This window comes from Alligator mississippiensis, chromosome 3 (assembly GCF_030867095.1).
Source record: "Alligator mississippiensis isolate rAllMis1 chromosome 3, rAllMis1, whole genome shotgun sequence".
In the NCBI taxonomy this organism is placed as follows: domain Eukaryota; kingdom Metazoa; phylum Chordata; order Crocodylia; family Alligatoridae; genus Alligator; species Alligator mississippiensis.
In genome coordinates, this window is record NC_081826.1 from 298,477,566 (window position 1) to 298,502,551 (window position 24,986).

At 42.6% G+C, this 24,986-nt stretch overlaps 1 protein-coding gene across 2 annotated transcripts in view; it reads right to left on the reverse strand.

Annotated features, from left to right (window-relative positions):
• Positions 1–24,986, reverse strand: part of KIAA1328 (KIAA1328 ortholog) — a 215,418-nt gene that overhangs the window by 169,610 nt on the left and 20,822 nt on the right. The gene's annotated exons all lie outside the window — the stretch shown is intronic.

The following is a 24,986-nucleotide window of genomic DNA, read 5'->3' on the forward strand; positions in this document are numbered from 1 at the left end:
TAAGAATATGCATCTCTGGAGCACTTGGCAATTTTAAATATGCACAACATGTGCACTCCATACTTGTCCATACTCTTGGGAGACTTTAGGACCTTTTATGTGAAAAAACAAATTAAACTGATGTTTGTAAAGTTAATATTACATTTTCTTTAACTGTAACCAGGCATTTAAGAGAAGAGTCTCAGCTCCATTCTGGATTTTATCAGGCTAAGCTTGTTATGAGGATGTGGAGGTGGAGGGGGGCCAGGGACAGAAGTTACACACAGACCAATTTAAGTGATCAGAAACTGGTTTAAAATTGTAACACAGCAGAAGCTCAGTGCACATAAACCAGTTTCAACATCAGTGAAACTGGTTTAAGATAAACCTGGCTGAATGTAGTATCAGACTTAACTGATTTGGGTCAATCCAACTTATGAAACTTCTGTCCTAGACCCCTTCCTGGTTCAAGTTAAATCACAATCCCCCCACCATCGCAGCATGCTTTCCAATCCTGGGCTGGACTGGGCTGTGCTCTCTGCTCCATCAGAGAAGGGTTGGGGGAGAGGGGAAGGAGGGGGAAAGAGGCAAGGACTGCGCCCCCCCCCCCCCAACCAGGCAAACCCCAGCTAGGATCTGGGGCCAGGGAGCAGGGTTAAACCCACCTTCCTCCAAGTACAAAGCTGCACTGCTGCTAAACTTACTGAAACTTACCGCTGGCTGCAACTGTGGACAACAAGTCCCAGAGTACCTGGAAGCAGGAAAAGGAAGTGATGAGCAACCCTGCAGAGTCCTGCTGCTATGATTCTGGACACCCAACAAGGACACTCCTCCAGAGAGATAGATAGCACATTTGAAAGAGCCACCTGGATACGACGTGAAGAATTGCTGTAGTACAGAAGAAAACCCCCCACAATTGCACACCGCTGGTTATAACATATCACCCCTCCCTCGAACCCATACAGAAAGTCCTCAAACAATTGCAACCCATACTAGAAAAAGACCCTATTCTTAAAGAGCTCTTCCCAGAGCCACCCACCCTAGCCTTCAAACAAGCACCGAACCTCGCTAACCTCATCACCAGAAGTAAACTTCCTCAGGCCCAGAATGCACCGAATGGATCCAGACCATGCCAGGACAAGAAATGCAAAACCTATCAACACATCTCCACCACCACCACAATTACCTCACCCCACAACAGAGCCATCAGCATTCCCAGATCTTACAGCTGCACCTCCACAAATGTAATACATCTCATCCAGTGCACCAAATGCCCTGATGGAAAATACATAGGAGACACCAAACAACAACTGCGCACCAGAACGAACACACACTGGAAATCCATCAAAGACAGGAATACCCAATTACCGGTGGTGGCACATTTCTCACAAGAAAACCACTCTCTCTCCAATCTGAGCACCGCGCTTCAGGAGGGATGTGGACAGTATGGAGAGGGTCCAGAGGAGGGCCACTCACATGATCAGGGGGCAGCAAGGCAAGCCCTATGAGCGGAGGCTATGGGACCTGAACCTGTTCAGCCTCCACAAGAGAAGGCTGAGAGGGGATGTGGTGGCCATCTACAAACTGGCCAAGGGGGACCAGGAAGAGACCCTGTTCCCCCGCGCACTACTGGGAATAACAAGGAATAACGGCCATAAAATGACTGAGAATAGATTCAGGCTAGACATCAGGAGACACTACTTCACAGTCAGGGCGGCTAGGAGCTGGAACCAACTTCCAAGTGAAGTGGTGCTCACCCCTACCCTGGGGGTCTTCAAAAGGAGGCTAGAGAGGCACCTAGCTGGGGTTGTTTGACCCCAGCATCCTTTCCTGCCCATGGCAGGGGGTCGGACTTGATGATCTGCTTAGGTCCCTTCTGACCCAACCTACTATGAAACTCTCTCTCCTCTAATCCTCAAGGGATACTTGCAAAACACTTCCCGGAGACAAGCTTATGAACTCCACTCCATCAACCTCCTGGATAGTAAAAATCACGGACTAAATATAGACATTGGATTCATAACACATTATAACCTGCCTGACAGCTGGCTTCCCAGGTACTTCTCCACTATTCATCCGCCTTCTCTCCCCCTCACCCAGCCTCTCTCTCACCCATTGACTCCTCAATCTACATCTTCACTGACTGCCTGTCTTGTATGCCGACCAGCCCAGCCTCTGGCTTCTTTACTTTCCATTCCATCCAGGAAGAACACACACCAACTGCTGAAACTTCATCAGCCCGACGAAGGGTTTTTGAACCTGAAAGCACGCTTTAAAAACATTTTACAACTATTTAAATTGGTCTAAGAAAAGATAACAGATTCACCTAAAGAACCTTGTTTGTTTTAATATATATTATGCATTACTCTTAATATATCCATAAGAACAATGTAGTGGCCAAAAGAATATACCCCCTTTATTTATTAAATCATTATGGGAAACAACCATGTTGTAATTAATTAAACAAGGTGGGTTTTTTTTTAGATATTAGTGAATCATATTCATGCATAATGAAACATTGGCATCCCTGCATTCTTCAATTTTTTTTTTAAATCATTACGTTAGATTATGACATCAAAAGTAGAAGGATGTGAACAATGTCCCCATATCATAAAATAATGTGAAAACAAGAAAAAATAAATTCTTGGAGCAAATTCCTCTGAAATGTTGGTTTATGAGATATTCTGAAGCCAGGTTTCAAAATGCCAACATCTCCCACAAAACAGAAATTCTCAGTCTCAACCACCTCCAATTAGGAAGGCCTGTTTGTTTCGACTGGCTCTGGCTGCTTTGCAAATCCTGGTATATAAACAAATCAATCTGGAACGGTCTATTCCAGCTCCACCGAATGAGAGAGCAAAAGCTGAATACAGTTCAAAACAGGAAAGTAATAAAAACTTGATCTTTCAGTTAAGATCCATTACAGCCCCAGATTAATATCAGTTATGTACCATACTCTGCCCCTGCAGTCAAAAAAAACTCAAAAAACCCTGTCTGGCTCCTATGATTCTAATAAGATCATTGTACATCACTAGTTATTTTACTACCTGCAAGTCTGGTTGGATTCCAGATACACAGTGGGAAGCCTCTTTTATGAAGACTAATCTTACACAATCAAAATACAGTTTTCTTACATTGTTGAAATAGACTTTTTCAAAGCTCCTAATAAATCATTTCTGTAGAGTGAAACATACTGCATCCAACATCCTGGCATGATAAAACTATAGGAAAATTGACATTGTGGCAATATAGTCTACATCTCTATTAAACTTACAGAACAAAGAGCCAGCTGAGGTTTAAATAAAAGATAAAGCACCACATGGTTGTACTAGAAGTCTAATGTCTGTCAGCAAGTCTGCTCCCAGCTGACTGGGGCTCTGACAGATGATTTGGTATGCAAGTTCATTATACAGTCTATCCACACTCTATAACTCTCATACCAGAGGTCTTTCTGGCCAATGAAAACAGCCAGACAAATGTCTTGCAGTGCGGGACCATCTCTCCCTATATATCTATTTTATTAATGTGCATCGAATGCAGCTTAATGTACAAAAATGTTAGAATGAATTACTCTCCTGTTATCACAGACATATCTTGGCGCTAGACTTGATATTACAATTGATTCTCAAATTGACTTTTTAAACATGAAACCTGATGTGCACAGACCTAAAAAAAAAAAGTAAAGTACCTTGACGATAGTTCTACTTGAAAAGATTGTAAGCACGGATGAATTATGGTCCCTTACCCAGAAACTGGCCTTCTTATACAACCCACAAATTCAGATAATTGCTAGGAAGTCTCATCCTACCTGTGACAGTGCCAAAGAGGTTCTCTGGCTTCCCAATTCCTGCTATAAAAAGGTGAGTGTTTTATCCGCAGAGGAAATATTAACTATAGTGTTATAAATAAAAATGTAAAGAAATATATAGACGTCTCTTCCTTGTGCCACATGCAAAAGTATTCAATTTCTGGGCGTTAGGAAGCAATAGTAAGAAGAAAACAGAAAGCAAAGATGGCATTAACATGAAATAATGGCTTGCAGAGGCCAGTTGCTGAAGCAGACACTACTACCAAGGAACACATGCCAATGGCAGAAGAGCTGGCAAATGAATTTCACATCAGAGAAGTACAAATTCTTCCCCTGCCTATTCATTTACATAGTTCATGACAGTCTGGCTGTCGATTCCATGAAGACAGTCCTAGACAGCAAGGAAAATTAGCAATTTCTGAACAGGCTGCATTTCCATGACACGACACATCATCAGAGGCTACGATCAATATGGACAAAAGGTATGATCCCTCAGCATGTCTATGAGAGGGGGAGGAACAAGCAAGTCGGACCATGGAGCAGTCACCATCTGTTCCTACAGCTCCTGGAGTTCATCTTCGGTTTAGAGTAGGTACGCTCAAAACCTGCCTCTAACACACCACCAATGAAACCACGGGCGCCTACGCGAGGCTGCTCTGATGCGCTGTAATTACAGCATGTTGGAGCAGGCTCGGTTAATCGTGTCTGCTGGAGCAGTAACAGCCACGCTCCAGCAGACTCCAGTGTCACGTGCTGAAAACGGTGGCGGGGGCGCTTTAATTAAAGCTCATTCGACGAGCTTTAGTTAAACCACCCCCACCATCATTTATCAGCGCCAGGACGCTGATACACATGGCACTTCGGGCGCTTTAAATAGAGCAGCTCTCAGAGCCTCTCTAATTACAGCAGCCTCCTACTCCCAGAGCACATGACCCATGTGCCCAAAGGTCCTGGAGGCTGGGATCTAAACCCAACTGCATGCCCCAGGGACAGGACTCCTCCCAGGACTCACAAAATACATTGTATAGGGGAAATTCCCCAAGGAAACTGATGGAGATTTTGTTTAATAAAGCTCTGTCCTGAGTATTACTCGAATGCGAGCCAAAATTCACCAGCTGCCTTCCATCTTCTGTTCCAAAAACCTCCTGAAGGCCCCCTGATCCAGAGCCCATAAAAACCTCTTTCTGTATTTTCCTTTGTGCACCTCATCTGCAACCACCAAAGAGCGTACAAATCTGAAGGCACGCTCTCAACCATTCATCATTTACATGTGTCAACAGTACAGAAATAACTACTCAAAAATGGCCTACATTCAGATTTTGTACAGACAAGCTTTCCCAGTAAAAAAGATTCTGTCTTTGGGGAAAAAAAATGACTACTACTCACCAGTACGTCATGGCCTAGGCAGACTAAACACAAAGGAGAGTCGCTTGATGATATAGCTTTACACATTAACCTTTGACAAGACACCAGAGACAGATAAAACAAAACATCTGAGAAGGCAGATTATGGCAAGGACACTACCATGATTAGCATAAAAATAACAGGTCTCAGCGCACAAACTGCTTGGCTGGAGCCAAAAAGACATTTCACCTACCTAATGCTTGCAACCCAAATGCTACCACAGGGTAAACCTGAAAGAGAGACCATAAGCAACTGAAGCCGACTTCACTATCCAAGCCAAGACAAATGCACAAAGTCAGGAGCACAGAGCAAAATAAACCGTATTTGGACAATGTTAACTGGATTAACGCTGAACAAATTTATGACTTTTTTAATTGATTGTGTACCTCTAAAGGCAACTTTAAGGTTATTAAATACTGATGAAACCACTTTTTTCCTGTCTGCTCCAGTTAATTTTTCCCTTTCCAATAAGCAATCAGACTGCCTCTGTAAGCTACAGCTTACATACATAACATATGAAAGATTTCACCATTACAGGTTTTCCACATATGCACACACAGTAGGTAGATACCAACACACCCCTTTGGAGATGGAGAGAAAGGTAATAGCAAAATATGCTAGCATGGAAATAGAGTCACAATAAAATCCATTGAATACAAATATTTATAAAAACCATGTGCCAAACAATGGTGAGAATGGCTATGCACTAAGGAAAAATCACAGAATATACATACCGGTTTTTCACAAGTTCATATCAGTTTGGAATTGTAGCTCGATTGTGCTTTTATCAAAAAAAAAAAAAAAAATTATATAGGGAGGAAAAGTTTTAATTAGTATTCAATATAACAAACTTCTTACAAAACTTTCTTGCCATCTCCCAAGAACCTCAAGACTTCATTTTATGAGTCCCATAAAAATAAAATTCTTGACACCAACAGAAAACAAAATCTATCAGAGTGCCTTAAGGAAGAAAGTCGTATCAAAGGGGGGCAGAGAATGATACATGAACCATCACTTAGTGTAGCTTCAGGACACACTTTTGGTTGCTCTCAAAGCTGCAGTTTTATTGGAGACAAAGCACTAATGACTCCAATTCATTTTGTCTGCAATAAGTTTGTCAAATCTATGAACTACAAAGTGAGGCCTAGCAATGCAAGAAGAATTACCAGTATTATATCTATTCCAGTTATTTAAGTTATTTGTCTAGTTACTTCCATCTCATACCTCTATACCAAGCAGTAGAAAAAATTGCTCTTTTAATAGACTCAAAACTTCAGAACTTGCTTTTCGACACTTCTTGTGAAACATTAGCTAAGACCCTGTTTTGGTGCCTAGAAAGAAAGATGACTAAAAAAATAAAATGTACTGATGGAAGAGAGCTGTGAATTCTCTTGGAGAAGGAAAAAGGAACCTCCTAGGTAAGTAAAGACAGACCTCAAATGAACATCCAAGGATGTCATCTGAACAAATGCAAGATTTTTTTCTACTTCCTAAGCCTTTAACCTATTCCAGAAGGTTTCAGCTCTGCATACTTGCTGCCAGGTGAATGCTGGAAAAAAAAAAAACCACCAGGAAAAAGGATGCGTGATTTGTTAGATGTTTAAAACAAAAATATAACCCACCATTACTAAACAGGGCCCCAGGACCTTGGCTGGATTAATAGCACTGTTTTAAAGAAACACAGTTCTTGTTGCCAGTGGCACGATCCCAGGTTTGGTGCAGATGGCAGTATTGAATGCAGAAACCAAACTCTATAGTTGATAGAATAAAAGATATTTCCAAACCTTTCTTTTCATGTAGCTGTGATGGTTCAGAGAATACAATACCATTGTGGCCCTATCTTCTCTTTCAGAATGGAGACCACTTAACCTATGTGTTGTCTTAGAAGCATGGCAGGAAAAACACCTTCCAACTCTGACCCTTGACTCTATTTTGGCTAATAAAAGCTAGGAAAAGCCTCTAAAAACACACAACAATTGGACCAGTGCTCTTAAGATGCAAACCTAGACTTGATGTAACCGACTCTCACAAACCAGATAGAGACACCCAGAAGAAGCAGTGTAGAAATCACTTCTGTCTGGTGATCTGCATGAGTGAAAGGACGGAAAAATAAAATGATAGGAACACAGATCTTAAAGAATTGGCTGAGCTCTCAAAATCATAGGAAAGCAGGACTTGACCTCAGGAGATCATCCAGTCCAACTCTAGCATCATCCCCGTCTAAATCATCCTAGCAAGAAAAAATCTCTAACCTCTTCTTAAAATTCCAGGAACACCCCCCCTCCCGCACACAGCTAGCAAGCCCAATGCCTGAACCATCAACCACAACCTTTAACTTGCGCAGGTCAAGCAGGAGAACAGGGCACTGTCCACGTCTTGCCACCGAAAGGCTAGGAAGTACAGGCAGTCCTCAACTTGCAACGTTTCAAGTTACAACGTTTCATACTACAACGTTTATAAATTGACACCGTTTCAACTCTGATGTCAGTTTCACCTTCACAACGCTTGATCCGACACCACGCCACGCCACGCCAGCAAACAAGTTCACTGCGTCGCCCATCTCCCGTCTGTCCAAACTTCCTCGGACACTTTCTTTAAGAAAGCAAACAAGACTCCAGAAAAACCAGCAGCCGAGACTCCTGAGAAGACTCCGGACAACAACCCTGTCAAACGTCCAACCAGAAGCCCTTCAAAAAGTCCAGCCAAGTCACCTCAAAGAAGTCCTTCTAACTCAATACAATTGCTATTTACAATATAAATATGTTAATGTAGCTATATTACTCATCTATAATTGATTCAGTACAAAATTCTGGGTTATTTTTGGTGAAAAAAAGAGTATCAGGCCTTGGTTCAGGAACCGATCCCCCATTTATAACATTGTTTCCTATGGGAAAATCGGTTCTGAGTTGCAACATTTTGACTTAAGATGTGGTTCTCAGGAACCAGTTGTATCGCAAGTCTGAGAACTGCCCGTAGTTTTAAAATATGCTCAAGATTACTGTTAAACGTGTTACTAGCAAACCAAACACCAGACTTAGCATGCTTCTAGGCTCATCATGTCCAAGCAGCCACCAGGCACCAACTCAGACCTCTCAAGCACAGTCCTCATATGCTGATTTTCCCTGCCAGCTATGCTTTCAAGCAAGCAGGACTTTGGGTTGCCGAAACAAAAGCCGAGACATACTAGGACCCAAGATCAGTGATTAGCCACCAAAAATAGATCTAAGTTGCACCCTTCCCCCTGGTCCCAATAAAAGGACACCCAAGCACATGCCACCAACCAACTCCTGCTCGCATGCACCAGACCCAGAAAGGCAGCAGGGAAGTTACCCCAGGGGCATCCCTTATGGCTGCTCTCACGCAAGCTGGAGGCAGAGGTCCTGTGAGCGATCGAAGAGTATGTCCCCAGACTCTCTTGTCAACATGTTGCCAGGTTTGGCACTGGACAGCAGGAATGACCTGCTCTATAATTCCTGCAAGTCGAAAAGCCCAGTTAAAAGACACAGGCCCAAGGATCGCAACGTAGAGACACCCTAAATCTCCCCAGTAGCTCACAAATGGCCCTTCTCAGAGCTCTAACATGGACTGGGTGGTTTATAATTAAACCCTTTGGCTACTGTATTGACTACTGATCAGTCCTTTCAGGATCCCAACACCCTCCCTCTCTCTTTCTCTCGCTTGCCATCCCCTCCCCCCTTGCAAAACAAGGTCTTTTTTAACTTGTTCTGGTTTTGCTAGACAAATAGTTCCCTTAGCTCAAAGTGCATACACCTTTTTTTAAAAGAACAGCCTAAATTATCTTCCTTTAATCTCCTTTGCTGCTGGGGCATTTCCATTGCTTTGACCCAATCCTGGTAAACACTAGAGACAGAGAAAAGATAGCTATTGAATACTGGCAAGCAGCTATAAGTGAACCAGAAATAAGTTTTAGGCTGGAAACTGGGAGGTTTCTAAAGCCAATGGAGGAGCAAGGTTCTGGATCCTTGAGTCCCATCCCCTGGCATGGCAGGTTCCCATGTCACAGAAGCCCTTCCACAAACTGATCCAACTCCATTGTGAAAATTAAGTCTTCTTCCCGCACTCCAACTGTAAGGCTACTGCAGAACCTCAGTGCTCATGTACACCAAAACCTTCCTCTAATTTCCAGCATACATATATTCATGGGCGACTTGACTTGATAAATTTATTGATAGGGTAAAGCAGAGAGCCCTAACAAGCTTAATATGGCTACTTGCTCTGCAACAGAGCACGGAGGCCCCATAAGACTTGCCCAGAGATCTGGAGTGACAGCTGGAAGTCACAGCCACATAAACTTGAGGGGCTGTTTTGGTTTTTTTTTTCCATTCAGAAGCACTGAGAGATGATGGGTAAGATTTTCAAAAGCAATGAAGTGTCTTAAGGAGCCCATTTGAAATTTTTGCCTGATATGGCTAAAAGTAATATTTATAGGATCAGAAGAAAAAGAATGATGAGATCTCTCTGAAGATACAAAGCCTGAAACAAAGAAAGACCAAGCATAACTAACCAGGATAATTAGTGCACTCTCTGGGCCTTACCTCCAGTTCACGTTTTTAGATAGTCACCAAAGCTCTACCCTGAAAAGTTACTACATAAAGTTAGTCACGCCACTATCCCAATTCCTATGTGTATTCAAACTAAGATCTGCTGGCTATTGAGACTCATTTCTTCCTCGTATTAGTTCTGTAGTTACGGAGCATAACCCGCACCCCGGTCTTCTTCGAAGCTTAGTAAACAATTTTGATGCTACGCTTAAACCTGCTCAAACCCACTGAAAACACATGGCCCAGGCAGTACTGAATCCTTAATTCAGAACAGCACGACCTGAATACTGGCAATGCCTAAAACAGTAAGAAGCTATTTAGACTTTCAGAGTCCAGGTTAAGATAAAAGGCCTAGCAGTTATGAAGACCACCCCTCCCTCTTTTTAAAATTAAACTTATAAGTTTATTCCATTCCATTATACATGGAAATCAAGTTGTGAAAAACAATGCAGCCCCACAACACCAAATCGCCACACTTAGAGCACTACTTTAATTTAAACTGCAGTGGATCCATGCGTGGTTTCAGCTGTCCAGGTGCACAGCCCACCTACCAGAAATAAAGCAGTACTGAGATAACTGGAAGCCTGGCTGGATAGAGACCACAGAAAGAAGATGAGTTACCAGGTCAGTCATTTTTGCCCTGTGCTGGAGGTAGATGAAGCAGAGCAGTAGTCTTGGCAGCCAAACCTAAGCATCATTAGCATCTGGCAGGCTTAAAATCACAGTGCAGGATGCCATCACAGCATGCCGACTTCCCTCATGCTGCACCTGCATTGGCACAGAGAAGATGCAGCCCTATGTGCATAATGTTACCTTCTGATTCACTGGCTTTCAGAACTAGGAGTGTTTGAGCAAGTTGTGATTGCCATGATTGTTTTATTCCATTTTATTCTCAACACTTGGTACATACATCCTTCAGCTAGTTCATTTTTAAATCACTTCAGTACTTAAACTGTCACACTTTATGCATAATCTGACACCGTAGACTCATAGTTTGAATATTTCGGTTCTATTACTTTTAATTCTGTGCCAGTTAATCATGTTTTATTTAAAGGTAAAATGTTAATCTTCTGGTGTTAAAAATCATCATACTTTACCTTTTTATGGCTGCATATTAAAATAAGGCTACTTGCCAATTACCTCGAGCCCTCTTCCCAGGATTAGGATGGTAAATTGACAACAGGTCAGCCCAGACTCTGCAGTACAACGCTCTGCTCTATTCTACGTGCTGCAAATGGGCTCTTCACACTCCATGGCCTCTGCCAACGGCAAGGCTTGGCAACCAACAGCCCACTCAGGTTGGTCCGATTTCAATCCCGGAAAAAAATGTTTATAAAGAAGCAGCTTGCTAGAAATAGCCAACGATAACCTTGTTACAACCACAGTTAGTAGCTCAAAAGGAGTGGTTACTTGATTAGTTGATGGAGATGATGGTTCTCTGCAAGTCTCTTTTGGGGATTGTTGAAAAGAACAGAACTGAAGCAAATCGATGTGAAGGGGGATGAGGGGTTATGCTACTGAAGAATAATTACCCTTGTACTTAGGCAGAAGGCAGAGCAGGGTAGCACCTGGAAAGCTAACTGTTTCAGAAGTGTGAGTTTTCATAGGCAGCAACCTGAACCTACTATACAGTTACAGCTCTGACCCCACTGCAAAAATCAAGCACTGTATTGCAGGCTGTTCTTGGCAGTGATCTTGTCCTCGGGTTTCCCTGAAAAGAAGCTACCAAATCATCAACTTTTATATAAAAGAAGATTCCACGAATCCAGAACTCAGAGCATATATATCCAGTTTGCTCAGGGATCTCTAGGCATGAAATACCCCTTCTGCTCCAATTCATCAAGCTTCAGCCCCCCACCACTATATTCAGTTCCCTGTTTAAGACTCATTTCTTCCACAATGAGTATGTTTTATATATATGAAATAATATATATACACAGATATATATACACACATACATAGTATGTTTTATATAGAAAACAGGTTTTTATACACACTGTGTATGTATACATGTACATTTGCGCACACATGTATTATATATACACACCCTATAAAAGTTTATCTATAGACACCCTATAAAACATGTTTCATACATATGTTTTATAGGGTGTATACAATACATGTGTGCACATGTACATGTATGTGTATACACGCACAGTACATAAAAAACAGTTTGACTTATTCCTTTCCCGGGCCTTTTCTTTAACCTAGAAAGTTCGTTGGAGGCTTTTAAAGATCATGTATTGTCTTCATCTTTTACATGACCTGCCACATTATTTAAGTGCCAGCAATGAATAAGGACAACACACAAACATTACTCCTTGCACTCGCCTGGGAGAAAGGACAGTGGTATTCCCATCTGAAAGTAGGGAAATAGGAGAGAGAGGAAAAAAAGGAAAAAACACTCATTCACCAAACATCACACACAGTAACTTAGTGACAGATCACACAAGCGAGCTCAAAGAAGTTTTTGGTTTCCCTAATCACGCCTGTTCAGCTAGGCCATGTGTGCCTCAACCTCCTATAAGAGCTTGCTACTTGCTGCTCCTATCCCAATAACTACACATTTTAGAGGAAGAAATCTTTGGTCGAGCCTTGTCAGACTATTTACCAGCAAAGGTACACAGACCTTCCAGTCATCTTTCAATAGCTTGATGACAATTTCCATCCTCACTGTGAGGTAAAGGGAGAGCTTGCGAGGAACACATAGGCCTTTCTTTTTTCTTTTTTAAATAAAGGAAAAGAACGAGAATGGTCTTTTATTCCAAAAGTCATCGGATCATTCAGAACTGTCTCTACTGACACTCACTCCCTGCCAGGGTTGCCAACTGTCAGTAAATTTCCTGTCAGTAAAAAATAAAAATAAAAATAAATCAAGCTAAAAATGACTAAAGGAGTTTGGGGGGGGGGGGGGGGGTTGTTTTGTTTTGACCAACTTTACTGACGGTTGTCAATGAAAGCATTGAACACCTGCAGCCTGACTGAAGCATCAACAGGCTGAACGCAGCATCCCCACCTGGTATCCACGCAGGAGCACAGCACCCTGCAGGGAGCATTCTCTCAGCTACGTGCTGCTGCTGCATCCCAGGCTGCCTGTAATACTGATGGGGCACAGGTAGGCTTCTTTAGGGGTCTGTGCTGGGATGGTGGGGAGGGGCCACAGCACACACAAAATCATCACTGCAGTCAAGCAGAGTTGACAACACCTTTTTTTTTTTTTTTTACTGAGGACCAAGCTTTATATTTATTTATTTATTTTTACTATAGTTGCTATTAAACCCCTAAATTTGAACTCAGCTCTTCCAACTAGGGCCTGGGAGCAGGGCAGAGCTGGCAGAAGAGTTATGTAAAACATGTATTGGTAAAAAAGTTTGGCTGTTAGTAAAAAGGTTGTAGAGTTGTTTTTATTTTTTTTACTAACAAAGTTATTGGGTTGACAACCCTGCTCTCTGAATTATCATATATTGCCATGCTTTTACATCGTAAGGCCTGATACAAAACTCTTTGAATCTTTACTTAATTAAACCAGTGACATAAATAATAATCACCATGTTTTCGTTAGTGATAGCCCTTATACCTAGAAACACCAAGTTAATTAACAGTGCTATACCAGTTAAAAATACACGATTCCAAATGCACTTTTGTTGACATATCTTCCACCCTACAGCCTCTCCATGCTGGGCAGTGATCAGGAAAGTGAACCCAAAGTCTGCTAAACAACTGCCTAAATTGACAATGTGCTTTATTCACCAGAAATGAGCTGACACACAAGATGGTTCTATTGCTAGGTACCATTTCCTCCACAGGGACCAGGCAATTCCTGCTCTCCATAAGCAAGGTATTTATGACCGCATCCTGAGGTGGTAAGAGTGAAGTTTCACTTCACACAACTATTTAGAGTGAGACAAACTATATCTAAAAAGTGCAGATATGCTTTTTTTTTCCCCCTTTGCAGTTCAGGGAAGGGGGAGGGAAAAGCATCTCTGATTTGTATATTAAAGCACAAGCATCTGTCCTACTGATGATATTCTAGGGAAGCACATTAGCATAAAATTTAACGATGTCAAATAAGTGGATGTGAAATAGGGACTGCGTAAAGACACTATTTCCAAGTCTGACAGAAACATCACTGTTTAGAAATGCAAATGAAACCATTATGTTCAATAATTATATGAAAATATGAACAGTTCAGCATGTTTTCCAGCCCTGATGGCGGTTAATGGGATGTACGCTTATGTAAATAACTACTATTAAAGCTAATGCTGAAAAAAACTAATAAATTCATACTAAAGCAACTGATTTAGTACGCTTTTAAACCCCAGCAGTGCTCACTTATTAGAAAGGAGTGCATTCTTATGTTTAGAACTCATTACTGTTACAAGTCACTGCAACTCCATCAATTACCATGCATTAATGAAAATGGGACATATACAAAAAAAATTATTGCCTCTCAGCAGTTTTCTTTAAAGACAAAATATAGGGGTATTACCATCATGGGGCCTTGAGGGGAACTTATCCGCAACATAATCTTTATTGCTACAACTGTGCTCTCTGTGCTATAACCCTGGGGTATTTTTTGTCCCAAGGAGGGCTAACCTTTATGTAAAGCTGTTCATGTGTTTGCAAGGAGAGCGGCTATGTTAACACCAATAAAAATAAAGATTTTCATGATTAAAAAGGCATTTTTAAAAAAAAAAAAACCTGAAATTTGTGCCGGCACGTTAACTGCAATTCATGGACAGGGAAAGAAAAATTAACTTTTCTGAAGCCAAAATGCAAAGGGGTAATGAAAACCCAACTGAATATAAAAAAGGTACAGATGGTAGAGTTCTCTCATGCCAATCCCACCCAGAGTTTTGCATATACACTTTTAAGGACCTCCTGGAGAACCATGGACTTAGACTTCCCAAGGACATCACGTATTTTAATCTGGCTATTTGTTCCAATTACTTAACGTTTTCCAAAAGATTTTTAACCTTATTTAAACATCACCACCATAGTGGGCAACAAAATCAAGTCAAGCTGTCACAGCAACATATCAACTACAGAATCCCTCTGGAAACTAAAAGCTGAGATTTAGCCAATGCCTTTAATATTCCACAACTATCCCGTCATTTTCTTAACGTCCTCAGAAAAGGAAGTGTTACCATGGCACTTACTAGATGGTAGGAAGCCCAGAACAGCTGAAGGTGTCTTCCCATTAGCCTGTGGTGACTCAAACCATTTAAAAATGAAGGCCAGGGGCTGGATATTTCCATGGTTCTCCGTGGGAGAAAACAGCAGTGCCCACATGAAACCCCAAGGACCAGCTCATCTGCACTTAGCCCATTGCAGGACTGGGCACACAGCCATATGCTAAAACAAAGGGCCATGCTATAAGGCAGTAGTACTCAACTTGTGGACTGGATCAGGCCCGCAAAGCCATGTTATCTGGCCCACAGGGCTTCCCCCATGTCAAGAAATTAGGTGGCCGTGGACCAAAGGACATGGGCTCACGTGCCAGATCACACTGGCACACAGGGCTGTGCCATCAGCACACAAGGTCTAGACCACAGACTGGGTCAATGCTACTCATCTGGCCCCTAGGGCCTGCCAGGGTCAAGCACCAGTGGTATAAGGCTATGGCTCAGAAGCACACAGCTAAAACAATGATAGACTGAACTGTAGAAAGAGAAAAAAAAAGAAGAAAAAATATTCTTTCCATCTAGCCTGAACTGAGAGGGTTGCAAATTGGTACCTCCTCACCACTAGGTCATCAAACCCACTAACTGAACCAAAGTTAAGTAAATGTTACAAGCAAGTACAAGATGCTCACCACAGACCCAAGATGCAAAAAAAAGGCTGTTCCTGACCTGAAGAATTAAAGAAACTAAAAGACAAAAACAAGACAAGGCACCGAGACACCCAGAAGATGCCAGCATACAATAGCAAACTAATTTGTTCACCCTTGCAAGGCTAACAGGCATAATGACAATCACAATCACTATGAGAAACAGTTAGGGGGAAAAAAAATAGATCTGATTGCTTTCACTGAATCCCTGTGTCGAAAGGGAGGGATAAAGTGTTTTGCTATCTAGACCATTAAAACTATTTCATGAACGAAGGCCATTCTAAGGTTAAAAACAGTAAGACAAATTTGCTACTGATTAATAATAAAGCCATTCATTTTATTCTTCAAATTTAAAGTAATTACAAGCCAGAGTATGGCAAATGGATTTAGCTGAAGCCATTACGTCAGAAGAATCCTTTAAAGAAGAACAATAATTTAAAAGACTAAACTGAATAATGAACTCTCCTGAACAACAATTATTATGAGATTGATTTATTGAAAGTGCATTTAATCATGCAAGAAATGTTTAAACTTTCCAAAATAGTTTGGGGAGACAAAAAAAAAACAAAAACCACACAATAGCAGAGTCAGCCCAATGTGCTCATTATGGTTGAGGAGCTAAAGCAGAGAGAGAATTCATTTAGTTTGGAACGATAAAGTACATCAATTTCTCTGAATCCACATTTCTAGTCAATTTGTTACAGTACAGACTGCAACAATTAATGATCCCATTTACCACTTGTGTCTCCTTTCAGGAGGCCTCAGTCATTTCTTCCATTTGGATTCGAATGTCATCATGCAGAATATAACTCATAAAAATCCACCCAGGGAGCCTACAAGTCTAGATCCAGACATTTCAGGAGTATTGAAACAAAAAAAGTAATAGTTGACCAAGCAAGTAGACCAGTCAATCTGTGTACCTCTGAGGAGAAACTTAATTATGAAACTAGAATACAGTTTACAGATGGGCATACTTTTGGTCTTATTAGTGGCTTAGAAAATTAGAGAATGGCTGTGCCCACAACATGACTCGCCTGCTGTATGAAGATAATAAGGGGTCCACACACCTCTTACAAAAAGGGCATTATACTGCCCATGCGCCATGGGACAACGACCTACTGATACAGTACAAAGAGTCATGGTCTTCCGCCATTGACACATGCTGTCTGTAGCATCAACCTTGTACGTCACCTCAAACGTACAGGCCACTTGAAGCAAATCAGACCCATGCAGTCAATGTTCAAATGCTAGTACCTCCACCACTGGAGGAGAGGTAACGAAGAGTTAATTGTAACCTATGCAGCAGCCGTTGGATGGGGAAGGCTCTTCCTCCCCAAAAAACACACACAAAAAAGTATTCCACAAATTTTAGTGTGAATCCTAAAGCCAACCACTCAAAACTGTGCCTATGAATTTAAACAGGATAATCTCACATGCGACCTGTACATGAAACATTAAACATATCTCCAACACATTTCAGTAGAAGTTGTACGACTAAAATCCCACACGGTTTGTATTTTTACCCCATAAAGTCTGCTTTAGACAGCTAAAAGTCATTATTTAAACTTCCAGTGTTGTGAAAGCAAAGCTATAGATAACAGCTCTACACTAAAGCGCCAGATGAATAGATTAAATTAACGCCAAAAGTTCAGCTGTAAAGCATTTTCCAACTTCTGATACAGTTGAACACTTAATGTTATTTTAATGTAGGCTTCACCTGAGATTACTTTAGGAGTTCATAAAAATTTAAGCACACACATTATTTACCCAATACTCCTTGACTGATTTACATTTAAGTTTCTAATTACATATATTATTTAGCTGATACTGCCATTCTTGTCTAGCATTGGGACTTCTTAATAAGCTGAGCTTTTATCCAGTAGTCCACAAGGGTTCCTACTGGGAAGCCTATAATATGACCATAGGAACCACCTTCAAAGACTGAGGCACTAGGAGAAATTGAAAGTGAACAGTGAATTACTAATGGGGCATTACTTTCCATACACACATACATGCACGCAAGCACTATTTTCCAGTTACCAAACACAAACGCATAGCAGCGCACCCCTACACCAGGAAGCAAGGAGGCAAAAGAAAAACTGCAGCACTTCACACCAGACCCTATGATACGCTCTGTTGACTTAAGAAACCGAAAAAGGGTTTAAAAAAAATAATAATTCCCAGATAATCTGCAACCCTGGATTTGAACCTCAGCATTACAAGACCTGGACAGACTAAAGAAAACCCTGACATCAGGTTTTACTCTGACTATCCCTCTTAAATCAGCTTCTAAAGAGCCAGCAAGGAAAGTCGCTCTCAAGTAATAAAAATGCCCATATGGAAAAAACCTAATAAAGTCTAAAATAATAGAGAGAAGGGCAACAAGGATGTTCAGTAGTATGATGGAGCTCCATACGAGGACAGACTCAAGAGGCTAGGCCTATTTAGTTTAGAGGAGAGATGCTTGAGGAAGGACATGATAAGACGTTACAAAACGTTAAACAGCGAAGAGAAAGTAAATAGGGATTTAGTATACACCGTCTTTCACTATACGAGAACTAGGGCTCATAAAACGAAACTAGAAGGTAGTAAGTTTAAAACTAACTAAAGGAAGTTCTCTCTCACATCATGTGTAATTAAAGTGTGAAAAAGAACTCACTGCCACAAGATGTTACAGTAGCTGACAGTTTAACCAGGTTCAAAAAGGGGCTGGACAAAGGCTTGGAGGAGAGATGCATGAGTAGCTATTGAGCATGGGAGTTAGGGAGTCAGCCTCTAAATCAGAACTAGACCTTACTAGAATCAGCCTCCTAGACCTTAAATGCTGGAGGCTGCAAGTAGCAGAGGAACAGTGATAAAACCCTGGTCATATCCTGTTCTCTCTCCCTTTCGGCATCTGCTTTCTGCCACTGTGACATAACCAAGATGGACCTGTGATCTGACCCAGTAAATGGCAGTTCTTGTATTCGAAAAATGTGAGGGATGTTAGCAAAAAGTTCAACATCAGATTTCTTCTGTGTCAGACAGTGTTATAATCAAGGCAAAGGTATGCAGAAATAGGGGCATGAAACAAGGATCCTAAACTGTCTCCAGACACAAAAAATATCTAGTCTGCCTTTTGGAAGTGCTGAGCTGTGACAGCGTCCACTGAATTCCCATGATCAGCAGATTCACTTCCTTCTGTTTCAAGCCTTTTTCCTTTTTCGCCTTGAATCTTTTTCCTAAAAGACCAGGTAGAAAGTAAAATGAGTACACACTGGAGACCCGCAGCATGAATTTCAGGAAGGCAAGGTAAGAGGACCTGACTCGGATGCACATGCAGAGCTACACAAGAAATCTGCACAGGCAACGATTAGAGCTACACACTCACATCAGGCAGTCTCAACTGATAAGTTAACTGCCCACTTGCAATAATGGTCACTGGAAATGCAAGCACATACATCAAATCATAGGGCTGGAAGAGACCTCATGAGGTCATCTAGTCCAAGCCCCCACTCAAGGCAGCATCATCCCTGACTGAACCTTCCCATGGGTTTACTGCCTCCGTGTCTGCCTTTTCCAGCACTGCCCTCCTCCCCACTCAACCCCCCTCTCTGCCTCTCCCTTCTGCTTCTGTATTCAAAATGTATCTCTCCCTCTTTCTTATGTACAGCCTGATGCACATCCTTTTGCACTATCTCCTAAATAAGCTTCAGCCCATGGAAGCTTGTCATACACACAAACATCACCTCTACTTTTGTTAGTCAGTGGGCGCACCTGTACGTACAATTAATGCAGACCAATAACCTCCGCAGCTTATTGCTCCCAGGCGCGCAGTGGTGCACCCGGTAGCAATAAACTTTGGAGTTTATTACTAGTTGCATTTGCGCCCAGGATCACAGCATGTTAAGCCAAGTTGGAGCAGCCCTGGCTGGCAGGGGGCTCTGGGGATGAGCCTGCCAGTCTGGGGCTGCTCCCCCTAACTCAATGTGCTACAGAGGAGCTGGCTGGGGCACAAGGGTGCTTCAGCACAAAGCTAACCAGCAGGCAGCCCCTGCACTGAAGCACCAGCATGCCCCAGCCAGCCAGGTTGGCATCTACACATGCAGCCTAATAGGGGTGCATGTGTAGATCCTGCAACATTTACTGAGCAGCTAATTAGTCTACTGTGCAGTAAACGTCTCATATAGCTGCACCCGGTAAGGAGAAAACCTACCCTGCCTTCTACTAAACCTTTTCATCCAAGTGTTTGCCCATCCTACTCTTAAATACTTCCAAGGATGGAAACACCACAACTTCTCCAGGCAAACTTTTTCAGGGCTCAATTACCCTCAGAGTTAGAAAGTTCTTCCGAATATGTAACCTAAAATTTCCCTCGTTGTAATTTCAGGCCAATATTTCTTGTCCCAATCCCTGCACCCACAGAAAAATAGTTTATTACCAACCTCTTTATAACCTCCCTTCAGGTATTTACCATTTGATAAAGAATTATCAAATCATTCCTCAGTCTTCTCTTCTCCATGGTATACAATACCTGTTCCTTTCTTTCTAAGTCATGTTTCCTAGACCTCTCATCATTTGTGTTGCTCTCCACTGGATACAGCATTCCAGGTGAGGCTTCACCAGCATTGAACACAGCAGAAAAATGACTCCCTTTGATGCTCCTGTTAACACAAGTCAGTATGCTGGTGGCTTGCTTTGCAGCACTAGCACGCATCTGACTCCTACTCACCTCGCTGTGCACTGTAACCCCCAGATCCTTCCCTGCAATACTGCAACCTAGCCAGTCATTTCCCAACCTGTCTTTGTGGACTTCATTGTGCAGTGCTTTGCACTTGTCCATACTGAATTACATGCTGTTATCTTTAAGCCATATTTCCAAGTTTACCAGGATCGGTCTGAATCCAGCTCTTATCCTCTGGAGTGTTACCTGACCCATCTGGAGTGATATGCCAACTGTCTAAGTGAGAGTTCGGTCACATCCTGCTGCTTGTTAGGACCAAAAGGACTTCTTAAAAAAAAAAAAAATCAAAAGGATTGGCAATTAAATGCATTGACCCTGCCTTCATTAGCATTAGTCTCTGAGTCGGTAGGAACACACAATTTTGTGTGGGATTATAAGAACCTGACAAATTAAAGTGTCAGAGTCCATTTATTTTTCTTTTATCCGAGAAAGTGAAAGCCTGACTCCAGTTTAGAGAAGCATGCCCAATGCAGGGGGAGAGAATGAAATCCCAAACTCCGATCCCAGCTTTGCCACAAATCCACTGTTTGGCCTTCAATGATTCACTTAACTTCTTTGCTTCTTTTCTTAACTGCTTGCTCCTGCTGTAACAGAGTTAAGTCTGTAATTATCTATGCAACACATTTGTAATGAAGAACTTTCCACATGTCAAGCCTATGGAAGTAAGTGCACAGTTATGAGTTCATCAGAAACCTTGCTTTATTAAAGGCTTTTCAGATGATGCTATACTAGATTCTATTAAACCTTTCATCAAGTTAATATTTTACACCTCACCTTAACTAAAAATGTTTCTACAGCAATAAAATATTGATGGTAAATTGCCTATTAAACTTGCATGGAACTAAGCAGTAAGTGAAAAAAAAATCTTACGCAGTTACAGTATTAAAAGCCACATGTAGACAGAATTAGCGATAATTTTAGATTAGCAGAATTAATATCGCCTGGGATTTGCTATGTGAATTTGGTTGCTTAAAATATTCTACTTTAAAATAATTCCAGGTGCAAGAGATATAAACCCAGGTATACTCCCAACATAAAATAATTTAATGGAGATTTGTAGGACAGGTGGGCAACACTATTTTGCATAAATAGCAAACTATGTCTGCAATTTAACCAAAACAACCCCCTCCCCCTAAACCGATCATTTTAGAAGGGAAGAATTATTGTCAAGAAACATTCTTCTTATAATCTAGAACTTGGAAATAGTTCATCATAGAAAAGCCTCTTTTCCCCATCATCTGACAACCTCTTACATCAACCTGCACCATATCTCATGAGGCTGCCTGGCCTCCATGTCTGGTGATGAGCAATATCCAAAGGAAATATCATTTTTAACCAGAACCAGACCAAGGAGAAACATGCACAGTTTTTGGAAGTCTTGCAATAGGAACCAGGCTTATTTCTCACTGGAAGAATTATAAGTGCACATTTTTCTATTGCACAGATCTGTCCAACTGGCAGCCCATGGACCGCATGAGGCCTGTGAGGGGTTAAATTCTGCTCCCCACCCCCCAGGTGCTGCTTCCCTCATTGCTCTAGCTGCTCAGGCTCCCCCTCCCTCCAGTTTCCCCTTCCTGCCCCTACTGACAGAGCCTCCAGTGCAGGGAGGAAGCTCACACCTGGGACGCTAAGGGCAAGGCAGGGCTCTTATGTACAAAGGCAGTGGGGAGGCACAAGAGAAGCAGTGGTGGTGGGAAGGGGGGGACATACTACAGAAGGAGGCATGGGCAACAGCAGCAGGGGAGCGCATGGGGCAGCAAGACAGGGCACATGGAAACATCTAGCCCCCGACACCCATGGCCCCTACTGGCGTGGCCTGAGGGGTGTGCAACCCCCAGCCACCTAGAAGTTAGACAGACCTGCTCTAAGGTGATTATCATCACCACAGTATCTGCACATTCAAAAGGTGAAATGCCTTTAAAAAAAAATAAAATAAAGACATTTATCATATCTGTAATTCCGCAGCATCTTAAATGAGATCATATTTGGGATTTTAATGAAGTGACAGCAAGCATCTGTGGCACTCTGCTTGAAAAGAAACCAGACAACCTCCCCAACCAGCAGGTTTCAAAGACTATGGAAGTCTTCCCCTAATTGGATGAGGAGGAGGATCTGCCCACTGCAACTTGTTGAGAGATCTTAGTTTATCATTATGAGGCAGTTTTAAGTAGAGGTGCACCAATATATCGGTCCACACTGTATTGGCACCTATGCAAGGAACACTGACATTATCAGCAATTGGGTTTTTTTGGTTGATATGGCAGATAACGTCACCAATAAATGCTGCGTGCACATGCACAGCTGCAGCATGCACGTGGCCAGGAGTGCAGCCGGGCAGCTTGGAGAGCAGCATCCGGCCAAGAAGTGTGTGGGGGGCGCAGATCGAGGCCCCCAAGGTAAGAGAAGGTGTGGGGCTGGGACTGGGGCTGCACAGCCAGGTGGGGAGGAGTGGGACACAGGACAGAGCTGCGGCTTGTCCAGGGGACAGAGGGGGCTGGAAGGGGGGGGCTGCTCCTGCCGCAGCACACAAGCCCAGAGGAGGCAGGGGAGCACATGCCCCCAGATCTGGGGCAAGGGCAGGCTGACACTGGGCACTCGGGGTCAGAGGCTGCACCCAGTTGTTCCTGGAGGGAGCTGGGCCTAAGCTGTGCTCGGGGCAGGCAGGGCTGGCGGCGGTGGCGCTGGGAAGGGACCTATGGTGGGGGCTACAACATATATTGGGGTGGCTGTAGCCCATTGCATAGCCCTCTTCCCCCCGCACCCACCCCGGCCCCACTCGCCCCAAGCAGAGCCCGGGCCAAGGCCCCCGCCAAGAAAAGGCTGGCGCCACTTCCAGCCACAAGCATGCAGCCCACCCTCACTCCATCCCCAAATCCAGGGGGCACATGCCCCACATACCTCCCCCAGACGGCATGCTATGGCAGGAGCCACTCCCCACTCACTTCATGCCCCCCAGACGAGCCATGGCTCCATCTCGTGCCCTGACCTGTCTGTGCAGCGACTGCCCCTGCCCCAATCCCAGCTCCACTCCCTCCCTCACCATGGGGGCCTTGATCTGCACCACCCCCCATGTCCCTTCCCCCCAACACACTTACCAGGCAGATGCTGCTCTCCAAGCTGCCAGGCTACATATCAGCAGTCAGACTGGTATCAGCCTATAGGGCTGGTTAATAATCAGCCATCGGTATCAGCCCAAAACATCTTTATCGGTGCATCCCTAGTTTTAAGTGCTGTGTTGAATACGATGGTTTGTTAGTAGAGAGTTAATTACATTAAGGTTTGTTTTTTTTCAAAAAATAATAAAAATAAAATGAAATCAGTCAAACTGAGACTAACAGACTCAAGAGCTTTTCTTTAAATTACTAGAGTACTAGTACCACATATGCAAATGAACTCATTGTATATGAACAGGGCTTCAAGATGTATTGCTTTACTTGTAAAATAGCAAAAATCTGTATTCAACTTCAGTAAGTCATTTCTCCAGCTCCTTGGCACTGGGACAGACTTCAAGATATCTGAAATTAACTGATCAGAGGCACGTAAAGAATCTTGAATCACTCATGTATGATGGATAAGTGTTCCTGTAGTTAAATTATATTGTTTTAAATTATATTCTTGTTTTATGTTTCCAGGTTTTAGAGAGTTTTATGTAGTGTAAAATCGCATGTATTAACCTTCTGCCATCTTTGCCAGACTCGTCCCGAAAAAGATATTTATGAGTGAGCAGTACATTCCTGACAAGGTAAAAAAAACAAAGCAAAACAAGTAATGAAGGAGCATAGTTCCTTCTCAGGGGCTGAGAACAATTCAGTAGTGTTAATGGAAGTTGCATGGGTATATATTCCAATTGTGGAGTTAAAAACAACAACAAAAAAATCTCCCCAAATCCTGACCCCAATGAAGTCAGTGCAAAATTACAGGCACTAGGTCCAGTGAAGCCATGTCCCAACTTAGGTTAACCTTTTTGAAACTGCCTTACATTTTATGGCTCTTCAGAAATACCTGTGTCCGACTATTTCCCTAGAATCGCGGCACATTCAGCAAATCGTCTCAACATGTATATGATTTAGCCGAATGGTAAATAGAGTTTCTTCTATCAATATTAATGCCACTGTATAAAATAAGCCCTCTCTCAAATTCCCTACTGGGATCATTTGTTAGCCTAACAGAATAAAACCAGAAAGCCAGCAGTATAAGTACTGAGATTTGGGAGACAGTATGAGACAGGCCAGGACACCAACACATTTCAAGGATCTGTCACATTATGCTCAGCTAAGGCTATGATCCCTGGATCCTGCTCCATCCACCTACATAGATTATATCCCCGGATCAAGGCCCAAATGTATTTCTGTTTTTGAACTGGGTACAAGCTGCAACATTTGATAGAGTGGCTCTCTGTCGGTATGAACTGGCTCAGAACTCCTGATTTAAAAGCATTTCCCTCTGCCCCTGGCCCCCCCCCCCCAATGCCTTCAGCATAAATTCTCTCCCCCCATGGTCACTGAAAGCAGCCCAACCCCATGCAAAAGGCATTTCAGACTTCAATTATGGCAACATAACAGGATTAAAGGGTGGGGGGGGAAATCTATAACCATATTTTAACGCATAAATTCCTTATTGTCGTTTTTAGTTGACAAATATCTATTTCATAGCAAAACAACATCACAGGAACAGCTGGAT